Raw genomic sequence first — 13,172 nt, 5'->3', positions numbered from 1 at the left:
ACGCTTACATTTATGTTGTAAAACATTTATGTTTTACAGAGATGCGAGTTAAGTTTTGAGTAAGAATGACATCAAGGTAGACGCGGATGATTGGAGTAATGATATTGATCTAATTATGCTTGAGGATACATTGCAGAATCTCGGAAGTTGCTTATGGTAAATAGTACTATTGGGTAACACTGCAAACTTAGTGTTTTGAGATGTATTTGTGTATTAAAGGTTTAGTATAGAAATATTTTATAGTGATGATGTGTATATTGTAAAAATTATAGTTATTGTAATGATTCTTAGTAAATACTCTGGTTATAATTATTAATATTGATAGAAATATCACGGGTTTCCGCTGTGTAGTATTCTTTTTGAGGAGTAAAGATCTATTGGTCTTATTCTTTGGGGAGAATTAGATGGGGAGGCACACCGTGAACTTAGTTAGCAGTTAATTAATTTCTTGAAACCTTACAACTACAGTTATGACAGTGGTGAAGAAGATAAAACATAGAAAGAGGAAAGAGAAGAAAGAAATTGTGACAATGTAATAGACAGAAAAAAAAATATGCTGCAAAATTGACTGAAACAAAGATGAAAGTTACCATTTGAACATTACCAAATCCTCTAGGCTACCATGGCGAACCACTCCAATTTTTCGCGGTCCAAGTTATCGCTCAAATGACCAAAAATGGTAGGAAATCATCCTCATCATTGGTGCATTTTTGAATTCGTTTGCTAGCCTCAGCCCAAACCGCTTGAGATGCTTTACACCACCAAAGGGAGTGGCCACTGGATTCAGTCACTTTCCCACACATCGGACAATTCAGATCGTTCACTATTTTATGCATGAATAACTTCTCTTTTGTAGGTAAAATGTCGTTGCATGCACGCCAGAGAAATAATTGGACAGCTCGTGGGGCCTACAATTTTCAGATGGTAGTCCATGTTAAGTTTAAAGCAAAGTTGGAGGAGCAATTGCTTTGTTCTCTTCCCCGACATTCTACTGGAAGATGGTATGCACTCCACACAAAAAAAAAAGACCCGTTGCCATTCCAATCGATATCAACCTACCAGACTGTATCCGATGACAAATTGTTGTGCTTCATATGAGCTCCACAATTTCAAGCGGAAAAATCTGCTCAATTAATAGTACGTTCCACTAGTTTGCCTTTTGATCAATTAGCTCATTTACTGTTGCTTCCCAGTCTTAGCTACACATATATACATGTATTCTAAAACCTCAGGCAAATATACAAGCATATAAGCATGTCTAAGCACAACACCATAAAACATCGTGACTCATCCACACCCATATACATGTGTTTGAAACCTTAGGTAAAGCACATGCATATAAGCATATCTAAGCATGCAACCAGTTGTAACGGTATACATATGCCCTATTCTATTCAGGAATATATACATATTGATACACCTAGTATGAAATCTCTCATAAATAAAATCATAAATCCTTCATAAATCATGAGTCATGCATATCATCTTTTCATGTCTTTCTATTACTATTTAATACAATGACGGATGGGGCTCACTCCCGTCGAGGACTTTCTCCTTTGTCACCCAACCATTTTATTGAGAAGATGGGGCTCACCCCCCTAACAAGGACTTTATCTTCTTTCACCATTCATTAAACATTTCATCTTATTGTTCATCTTATCGTTACCTTCTTGATGGATGGGGCTCACCGCCATTGTAACACCTCGCTTTTACAGAAAGTGTAAGTGAAATTTTTTTCAATTTTCACATGACATTACGACATCATCAGAGTTATAATATGGCAGCGGAATATATATATATAAATAAACTTGGAAATGAATAACACATCAGACCTTCTAATTGAAATACCTTAAAATAGATAGATAACGTGTAACTAAATAATTACACATAAAGATAGTATTTGTGCCCATGTAACACATATAATTTACAAACCAACAAAAATATAAATATTGTTCTAAAAATAATATAATAATGGACTAAAACATAATAGTCCACAAAATGAGAGGCAAGCTAGCCTCAAACACTGCTATCAAAATCCACCTAAGAGTCTGGGTAATCCTAAAATCTCCTCATATCCTGTATCAATATATAATATAAAGAGAAACAATAATACAAAAATACTTATGTGAGTCCGATGTTTCCAATAATATAATGAATGCTGATTTATTTAATAAATGCAACACAATGTAATATGACTTCATAATCACATGTATATGCAATATATAGTCTATGGTCGCGAATCATAGATGTAGATTGAATTTAAAAATAACCATAAAGCAGTAATATGACAATATTGTATGCAAAGTTTTAAGTATCATTTTTTTCCACTCCTCTGTTGGCCTAGGCATGGTTAGCGTCTTATTTTAAGTTTAAGACTTCTTCACATTTAACTTTTAATTATATTGTTTGAAAGTCTAGGCTCCTGGAAACATGGGTCTTCCCTGGCGATCTAGATCCGCCAGTTTGTATTTCTCTTCGGACATTTCCTTATTCACTGCGTCTAGGCAATCAATGAAGCCTCAAGTACCCACTGATATCTAGATTCTCAGTTTGTTATTAAACAGATTATTAAAATAATAAAATATGTAAAGTCACATGTACAAATAAATAAAGTAGTAATCACAATATTATGAGAAAAATCTACCAGCATCACTATCAGTAAGTATAAAGATACTTACAGTTCTTACTTTAAAGATTATCCGTAAAAACTGTATAATTATTTTCATACAATAATAATAAATTAGCAAAAAGGTGCTAAACGAATATCTTTAATTATTTTTAAAAGATGTTATATTTATATCTGAGCATTACACGACTACAAATTTAAATATAGTTATGTAAATCTTCATCTTATATCTGTTTAAATAGACCAATAACCTCATTTATAATTCTTATAAAATTGGACGACATAATGGTGTTTTAGAAGTATTTTTCCTTTATAACAAAACCATCCATTTATATCAACAATTAACTCACATATATTCAACATAACTTTATATATATATGTGTGTGTGTGTGTGTGTTTTGCAAATTAAGAATATGAACACTTATATTTAACAACATATGTATTTTTACATAATTGTATTTATACTTTTAAAGAGTATACATATATATATCATTTGATTGTCACTCATATTCTTGTTCCTATATTTTATAAATACATCACAGGTTGTTCATATATATATATATATATTTCTACTCGTGCAAAGGAGCTACACATACAACCAAATCACCTATCTTTTTAACCCATGAATGACACTTTTTAACATATGCATACACCATTTTTAAAAAAATACATGAAGACAACAAAGCAATGCACACATATCCACGGCAGCACCCCCTTATGAAAGCGCGCACACACACACACACACACACACACAAATATATTTCCATGTGTCTTATCCAATTAACACACACTTTTTACTTCAATTCACACATGACCGGCTCTTTCTTCTAAAATACAGCAAATATAAATTCTCAAATCACTATCAATCACACTACTTGGAAAATTGCTCTGTTCAGAAACACAAAGAAAAGATCATCTATATATACATACTCAGCTGTTTCTTCTTCAAAGAAGAAGAAAAACAAAACATGAATTTAAAGGAGAAGAATACACTGAATTCAGAAAGATAAAATGAAGAATTACCCACTGAAATTTGCACAAAACAATCCAGTGAAGAAAAGAGTTGCTGGTCTAAAATAAACACTTGAAGGTGAGTTGAAGGTTGCTGATTTTTGGATAAAAAATAGGAGAAGGTTTCTGATTTTGTTTATGATGTTTTGTTGGGAAATGAGAGGTGATTCAAGGCTTCATTTATGGTTTTCTAAGTGCTTGAAGCACAAAGAAAACAAGAGAATTCTATTATCAAAATTTCTGGACTCAACAGAAAATAAAACAGAGAGTGATACACGTAGAAAAAGCTTGCTGGAATTTGGTTTCTTGATGCAATTTCAATCAACCATCAACCTCTTTATATAGGAAACATGGACGGCTAAGATTAAACCAGCACAAACTCAATCAAAGGCCAGATTACACGCAGGTGGAAGGTTGAACGAAGACCAGGGATGACTTGACTTCAACCTTCGAGAATTTTATCTCTAACCAACTAGATTCTTAATTTCATCAAACTAATGTTTTAATTTGAAATAAGTCGATGAAACCAAGTTTATTAAATTAGTTTTAATCCTCTAAAATGCTTGAACCGTACTGGGTTTACAGATTTAATGTTAGGTCTTACTCACATGCAACACTGCATTACATAGGATTAAAATGCTTAAACCAGTTTTCAGTTTTTATTTTGGTTTGAACCTGTACCTAATACATTTACCCGTATCTTTGTCTCTCTCTATATATATATGTATGTATGTATGTGTTTATACTTACATGCTTCAATTAAATGTTCATATATGGTCATTTACGCAACAACTATTTCTCCATAAATAAAATCAATCATGTACACGTGCACTTATGCAATTATAGGTGTTTTAGCATTTAAAGATTATTAACCTTTGTATATTTTTATTTTCTGATTTTCTGGGCATTACAGCCATCGATGACTTTCTCCCTTGTCACTCAACCTTTTTGTTGAGAAGATTGGGCTCACCCCCAGCACAAACTTTCACCTCTTTCATCAGTCTTTTAACCTTTAACATTTTCTTATGTCTCATTTCATGATACATTCCTTTCCCCATATACATGCTCCCATGATGCGTGCTATAACATACTTTTCTTACTTTCATGCTCATGAAAAATTAACATTATACTTTTACTCAAAACATACAACATATCTTTTAAATTCATAAACATGGTAAACCTCATGAACATTCATCGTATCTCATAACCAGTAGTCAAATCATCAAAGTATCATAAATCACATAATATCTCAACATATCATTGACTCGAATTTAAACATTCATATCATGTTCGATAAGTTCATTTAAAATTTATTTCTTTTACTTAGCACAAAAAAACTCACTAAGCTTAAAAAACATCTAAAACATTTGAAACTTAGTATCATCCTCAGTAAGTATAAATACTTACTCTTTCCGATTGATGTTGATGAACTACGCTAACTTTAAAGCTCACAAATTCGCAATGCCCAACTACATTAGTACATTGCAAAAAAACTATTAAACACTAATCACAACTCTACTTTACTCTAGACATCACAATGACACTTGAATATCATAAGTGTCATAAACTTATTATTACCCATACAAATTATAGGGTTTCATTTGACACCCAAATAACTAACAACATTAAAACATAGAGAAATTCTAGGGTTAGACACTTAAAATCCCAATTTACAATTCTTAAAGAAAATCTAGGGTTTGAGGTCTTACCTTGAGTTATAAAGAAATTCGAAGTTTCACACTACGAAACCTCAATCCAAAGCTCGAGCCAAGCTAAGAACTCTTTTATAATGGAAAGCCCTAAAGAAAATTGAAAGATTAAGCATTAACCTGAAAAAATCTACTCAACATTATGAAAAACTAGAATCTAGTAATTTACCTTAAATCAACGGATGGAAATGATGCTCTAACACCAAGAATCATGTGTTCAATGTTAGATTTGGCTTTGAAAACTCCGTTGAGTCAATAACCAAGGTTTGGGCTCAAACCCTAGGTGAGAGAAGAAAGAAAATCATGAAGTGAGTGTGAAAAATTGGCAAAAATCATGTTTTTTAAAACCAATTTTCACATCAGACAATGCGCATGTTTGACAATACGAGTTACCATTCAAACATTACTCTCAGAATAGGTGACGTTTGAACATCCCAACGAACAAGACGTTTTGTCCATTCAGACTTCCACCGACTGCTACACCGTTCGAATGCTCCCAGCAAACGAAATGTTCTTGCGTTCACCGTTCGAACACTCCCACTCCCATTTCCATACTCTCTATTGTGGCTTTTAAAATCATTATTGAATCAAAATTCAATTGTAATCTATCACAAATCCAATAATGATTCTAAAAAGCCATGTTAGAGAATGTGTATAGCATTACTTATCTTTAAAAATGTGTGACTTGTAAAACGACTCACATTTTATAAACAAACATTTTGAAATCTATGTATTGTGATAACTGTTTTATAAACAACAGAGGGATGAGTTTTAAACGAAAATGGGGCTCACATCACACACAAGAAAGATCAGTAGTCATGCCACATGGAATTGCGATAATTCCACTTATGACTGTGTGAAAATGGAAATATTTTGCTTGTTTGCTTGTATGTGGATGATTTAATTTTTACAGGCAACAATCCAAGTATGTTCGAGGATTTCAAGAAAGCAATGACTCAAGAATTCGAAATGACAGATATTGGCCTCATGTCCTATTATCTTGGAATTGAAGTAAAGCAAATGGAGAAAGGAATTTTTATTTCTCAAGGAAGTTTCGCAAAGGAAATGCTCAAAAAGTTCAAGATGAACAATTGCAAACATGTTAGCACTCCAGTAGAATTGTGAGATTAAATTGTCAAAGCATGAAGAAGGCGAAAGGGTGGATCCAACAATTTTCAAAAGTTTAGTTGGAAGTTTGAGATCTTTGACATGCACAAGGCCGGATATTCTCTATGGAGTTGGGCTTGTTAGTCGCTATATGGAATCACCTACCACAACTCATTTCAAGGCGGCTAAAAGAATTCTTCGTTATGTCAAAGGTACAATTGATTTTGGTCTACTTTATCCATCCTCTAATGAATTTAAACTTGTGAGTTACAGTGATAGTGATTGGGGTGGAGATGTAGATGATAGAAAGAGAACAACTGGATTTGTTTTTTATTTGGGGAGTTCGGCATTTACTTGGAGTTCTAAAAAGCAACCAATTGTGACACTTTCAACATGTGAAGCTGAATATGTTGCCGCTACATCAAGTGTTTGTCATGCAATTTGGTTGAGGAAATTGTTGAAAGAGCTACACATGCCACAAGAGGATGCTACGGAAATTTTTGTTGACAACAAGTCGGCAATTGCATTGGCGAAAAATCCAGTATTTCATGATCGGAGCAAACACATCGACACGAGGTATCATTTTATTGGAGAGTGCATTGTCAAGAAGGAGGTACAACTCAAGTTTGTGAAGACTCATGATCAAGTTGCGGATATTTTTACAAAGCCCCTAAAGAATGAGATTTTTAGTAAGCTACGAGCATTACTTGGAGTCACTGGAAATTAAGTTTAAAAGGGGATGTTGAATAATAAACTTAATTTTTAATAACATTTATTTGAGTCTTTTCTTATTCTTGTAAGTTACTAATTAAGTGACTTGAAGAGGTTGTGTCTTTTGTGTTTTCAAGAGTTATTTTACATAGGAGTTACATGGGAGTTATTTGAGATGTAAATGAATGGAGTTAATGTGAAGAAGTTAGAAGGGTCATTTGTATCCTATAAATACCCATGTAAGCAAGTTATTTTGAATTAAGTTGAATAAAAGTATACAAAGTCCTCTATCAATTTATTGTCTCTCTTCCTTTTCACTCTCTTTTATAGTGTGTGTGTGGCTTCCAATTTCCAACAAACTGGTAAAAGTCTGGCGTTATATAGATGCACGATAATCGATGAATTCTAAGTTTTCAGATATTGAATTAATAGCGTTGGAATATCTTTACAATGGAGATTAATGCAAGAATGGTAAGAATTAGTAGAAATAGGTGTAACTAGGGTAATATCGCGCAATGTGCAATAAACTGGGCATAAATTTGGCTACAATTATCATAATCGCATGTTGTGGCCATCTACATACACTTGATGAGCATTGTTTTCAAGCTAAAAAATGTACTGTCCCCCCATCCAAATCACTATTTTAAGTTATTTTTTCCATTTTTGAAAATACTGCTTTCTCGTTTTAATAGGGATTTTACTACCAGATTTATCTAAATTGCAGAATCCTTATTTTAATTCTTATTTTGATTTTATACAATAATTAGAGTTTTGCCATTTTTGAAAAATTTCAGTTTCCTCAGCTATTTAAGCTCGGTTTGTGGGCTTAGTTTGATACTTCGATTTGAGAATAATATTTTCGCATATTCAGAGTAATTGTCTATTTCCTTGAGGCGGCTAGAGTTTTTCTTTATTCTATTCGTTGTTTTTCTCTTTTCTTGAATTTCTTTACAACTTCAATCCACAATTTCATATTACTAGCCTACCATGTCAGAACCATTCTGATTTTGTTCGTAGCCTTGGGAAGTTGAAATAAATCAGAGTACAAGGACATTTGTATGTATTGAATCTTGAACGAATTTGATATATAGCCTAGACTAAACTCACACATATCTCTCTATATCTTTATTACAGTGCAAGCTTTTGCACCCCAAATTGGTCTCCTTATATTTTGCTATTTTGGTGAGAGGCAAGCTCCACCTAGAAGTAGCTCTATATCCCCTAAAAGTCTATCTTGGCTTTTGAGAGAAACATTGAATTTATTATTGTCTTGATATACATGAAAATGCTTAGATACCAACCAAATAATGACTAGTATAATCAATAATCAGAATGTCTTACAACTTCCTTAAAAAACAAACCAAGCATATATATTAGTATATTACACAAACCGTTCAATTGTTTTATCAAATATTAACACATTTGTCTTTTACATTCTTACCACTCAGACATATTTACTTATTGTCTTCAATGATAATTACAACTTGTATTAAACATCACAACAACCAAAACGATAAAATATAAAAATCTGGTACATATATATATCCATGGACGGAATTAATGTTATTATTGTGCAAATCCAGGTCAAAGCATCCACCCTGGAATGAACCCATGGATATTTTCCACTGGAGCTCCAACATTCATCTCCTCTGGGCCCACTGGATTGTATCTGTAAACAATTTTGAAAATTCAATTAAAAGAAAAAAAAAAGAAAAAGAAAAGTATGCATACCCCCTTTTACTATTAGACAATTTAATTTGCAAAATTTTCCTTATTTTCAATTGAAACATCTTCCACAACTCATTTCAAGGCGGCTAAAAGAATTCTTCGTTATGTCAAAGGTACAATTGGTTTTGGTCTACTTTATCCATCCTCTAATGAATTTAAACTTGTGAGTTACAGTGATAGTGATTGGGGTGGAGATGTAGATGATAGAAAGAGAACAACTGGATTTGTTTTTTATTTGGGGAGTTCGGCATTTACTTGGAGTTCTAAAAAGCAACCAATTGTGACACTTTCAACATGTGAAGCTGAATATGTTGCCGCTACATCAAGTGTTTGTCATGCAATTTGGTTGAGGAAATTGTTGAAAGAGCTACACATGCCACAAGAGGATGCTACGGAAATTTTTGTTGACAACAAGTCGGCAATTGCATTGGCGAAAAATCCAGTATTTCATGATCGGAGCAAACACATCGACACGAGGTATCATTTTATTGGAGAGTGCATTGTCAAGAAGGAGGTACAACTCAAGTTTGTGAAGACTCATGATCAAGTTGCGGATATTTTTACAAAGCCCCTAAAGAATGAGATTTTTAGTAAGCTACGAGCATTACTTGGAGTCACTGGAAATTAAGTTTAAAAGGGGATGTTGAATAATAAACTTAATTTTTAATAACATTTATTTGAGTCTTTTCTTATTCTTGTAAGTTACTAATTAAGTGACTTGAAGAGGTTGTGTCTTTTGTGTTTTCAAGAGTTATTTTACATAGGAGTTACATGGGAGTTATTTGAGATGTAAATGAATGGAGTTAATGTGAAGAAGTTAGAAGGGTCATTTGTATCCTATAAATACCCATGTAAGCAAGTTATTTTGAATTAAGTTGAATAAAAGTATACAAAGTCCTCTATCAATTTATTGTCTCTCTTCCTTTTCACTCTCTTTTATAGTGTGTGTGTGGCTTCCAATTTCCAACAAACTGGTAAAAGTCTGGCGTTATATAGATGCACGATAATCGATGAATTCTAAGTTTTCAGATATTGAATTAATAGCGTTGGAATATCTTTACAATGGAGATTAATGCAAGAATGGTAAGAATTAGTAGAAATAGGTGTAACTAGGGTAATATCGTGCAATGTGCAATAAACTGGGCATAAATTTGGCTACAATTATCATAATCGCATGTTGTGGCCATCTACATACACTTGATGAGCATTGTTTTCAAGCTAAAAAATGTACTGTCCCCCCATCCAAATCACTATTTTAAGTTATTTTTTCCATTTTTGAAAATACTGCTTTCTCGTTTTAATAGGGATTTTACTACCAGATTTATCTAAATTGCAGAATCCTTATTTTAATTCTTATTTTGATTTTATGCAATAATTAGAGTTTTGCCATTTTTGAAAAATATCAGTTTCCTCAGCTATTTAAGCTCGGTTTGTGGGCTTAGTTTGATACTTCGATTTGAGAATAATATTTTCGCATATTCAGAGTAATTGTCTATTTCCTTGAGGCGGCTAGAGTTTTTCTTTATTCTATTCGTTGTTTTTCTCTTTTCTTGAATTTCTTTACAACTTCAATCCACAATTTCATATTACTAGCCTACCATGTCAGAACCATTCTGATTTTGTTCGTAGCCTTGGGAAGTTGAAATAAATCAGAGTACAAGGACATTTGTATGTATTGAATCTTGAACGAATTTGATATATAGCCTAGACTAAACTCACACATATCTCTCTATATCTTTATTACAGTGCAAGCTTTTGCACCCCAAATTGGTCTCCTTATATTTTGCTATTTTGGTGAGAGGCAAGCTCCACCTAGAAGTAGCTCTATATCCCCTAAAAGTCTATCTTGGCTTTTGAGAGAAACATTGAATTTATTATTGTCTTGATATACATGAAAATGCTTAGATACCAACCAAATAATGACTAGTATAATCAATAATCAGAATGTCTTACAACTTCCTTAAAAAACAAACCAAGCATATATATTAGTATATTACACAAACCGTTCAATTGTTTTATCAAATATTAACACATTTGTCTTTTACATTCTTACCACTCAGACATATTTACTTATTGTCTTCAATGATAATTACAACTTGTATTAAACATCACAACAACCAAAACGATAAAATATAAAAATCTGGTACATATATATATCCATGGACGGAATTAATGTTATTATTGTGCAAATCCAGGTCAAAGCATCCACCCTGGAATGAACCCATGGATATTTTCCACTGGAGCTCCAACATTCATCTCCTCTGGGCCCACTGGATTGTATCTGTAAACAATTTTGAAAATTCAATTAAAAGAAAAAAAAAAGAAAAAGAAAAGTATGCATACCCCCTTTTACTATTAGACAATTTAATTTGCAAAATTTTCCTTATTTTCAATTGAAACATCTTCCACAACTCATTTCAAGGCGGCTAAAAGAATTCTTCGTTATGTCAAAGGTACAATTGGTTTTGGTCTACTTTATCCATCCTCTAATGAATTTAAACTTGTGAGTTACAGTGATAGTGATTGGGGTGGAGATGTAGATGATAGAAAGAGAACAACTGGATTTGTTTTTTATTTGGGGAGTTCGGCATTTACTTGGAGTTCTAAAAAGCAACCAATTGTGACACTTTCAACATGTGAAGCTGAATATGTTGCCGCTACATCAAGTGTTTGTCATGCAATTTGGTTGAGGAAATTGTTGAAAGAGCTACACATGCCACAAGAGGATGCTACGGAAATTTTTGTTGACAACAAGTCGGCAATTGCATTGGCGAAAAATCCAGTATTTCATGATCGGAGCAAACACATCGACACGAGGTATCATTTTATTGGAGAGTGCATTGTCAAGAAGGAGGTACAACTCAAGTTTGTGAAGACTCATGATCAAGTTGCGGATATTTTTACAAAGCCCCTAAAGAATGAGATTTTTAGTAAGCTACGAGCATTACTTGGAGTCACTGGAAATTAAGTTTAAAAGGGGATGTTGAATAATAAACTTAATTTTTAATAACATTTATTTGAGTCTTTTCTTATTCTTGTAAGTTACTAATTAAGTGACTTGAAGAGGTTGTGTCTTTTGTGTTTTCAAGAGTTATTTTACATAGGAGTTACATGGGAGTTATTTGAGATGTAAATGAATGGAGTTAATGTGAAGAAGTTAGAAGGGTCATTTGTATCCTATAAATACCCATGTAAGCAAGTTATTTTGAATTAAGTTGAATAAAAGTATACAAAGTCCTCTATCAATTTATTGTCTCTCTTCCTTTTCACTCTCTTTTATAGTGTGTGTGTGGCTTCCAATTTCCAACAAACTGGTAAAAGTCTGGCGTTATATAGATGCACGATAATCGATGAATTCTAAGTTTTCAGATATTGAATTAATAGCGTTGGAATATCTTTACAATGGAGATTAATGCAAGAATGGTAAGAATTAGTAGAAATAGGTGTAACTAGGGTAATATCGTGCAATGTGCAATAAACTGGGCATAAATTTGGCTACAATTATCATAATCGCATGTTGTGGCCATCTACATACACTTGATGAGCATTGTTTTCAAGCTAAAAAATGTACTGTCCCCCCATCCAAATCACTATTTTAAGTTATTTTTTCCATTTTTGAAAATACTGCTTTCTCGTTTTAATAGGGATTTTACTACCAGATTTATCTAAATTGCAGAATCCTTATTTTAATTCTTATTTTGATTTTATGCAATAATTAGAGTTTTGCCATTTTTGAAAAATATCAGTTTCCTCAGCTATTTAAGCTCGGTTTGTGGGCTTAGTTTGATACTTCGATTTGAGAATAATATTTTCGCATATTCAGAGTAATTGTCTATTTCCTTGAGGCGGCTAGAGTTTTTCTTTATTCTATTCGTTGTTTTTCTCTTTTCTTGAATTTCTTTACAACTTCAATCCACAATTTCATATTACTAGCCTACCATGTCAGAACCATTCTGATTTTGTTCGTAGCCTTGGGAAGTTGAAATAAATCAGAGTACAAGGACATTTGTATGTATTGAATCTTGAACGAATTTGATATATAGCCTAGACTAAACTCACACATATCTCTCTATATCTTTATTACAGTGCAAGCTTTTGCACCCCAAATTGGTCTCCTTATATTTTGCTATTTTGGTGAGAGGCAAGCTCCACCTAGAAGTAGCTCTATATCCCCTAAAAGTCTATCTTGGCTTTTGAGAGAAACATTGAATTTATTATTGTCTTGATATACATGAAAATGCTTAGATACCAACCAAATAATGACTAGTATAATCAATAAT

The 13,172-nt window shown here is 32.8% G+C and overlaps 1 pseudogene; it reads left to right on the top strand.

Annotated features, from left to right (window-relative positions):
• Nucleotides 1-6,201: 6,201 nt before the first annotated feature.
• On the top strand, nucleotides 6,202-7,187 carry LOC133876099 (uncharacterized mitochondrial protein AtMg00810-like; annotated as a pseudogene).
• Nucleotides 7,188-13,172: the final 5,985 nt, after the last annotated feature.

This window comes from Alnus glutinosa, chromosome 8 (assembly GCF_958979055.1).
Source record: "Alnus glutinosa chromosome 8, dhAlnGlut1.1, whole genome shotgun sequence".
NCBI lineage: Eukaryota > Viridiplantae > Streptophyta > Magnoliopsida > Fagales > Betulaceae > Alnus > Alnus glutinosa.
Note: the sequence above shows the minus strand (reverse complement) of the source record. Positions and strands in the feature narration are given on the sequence as shown.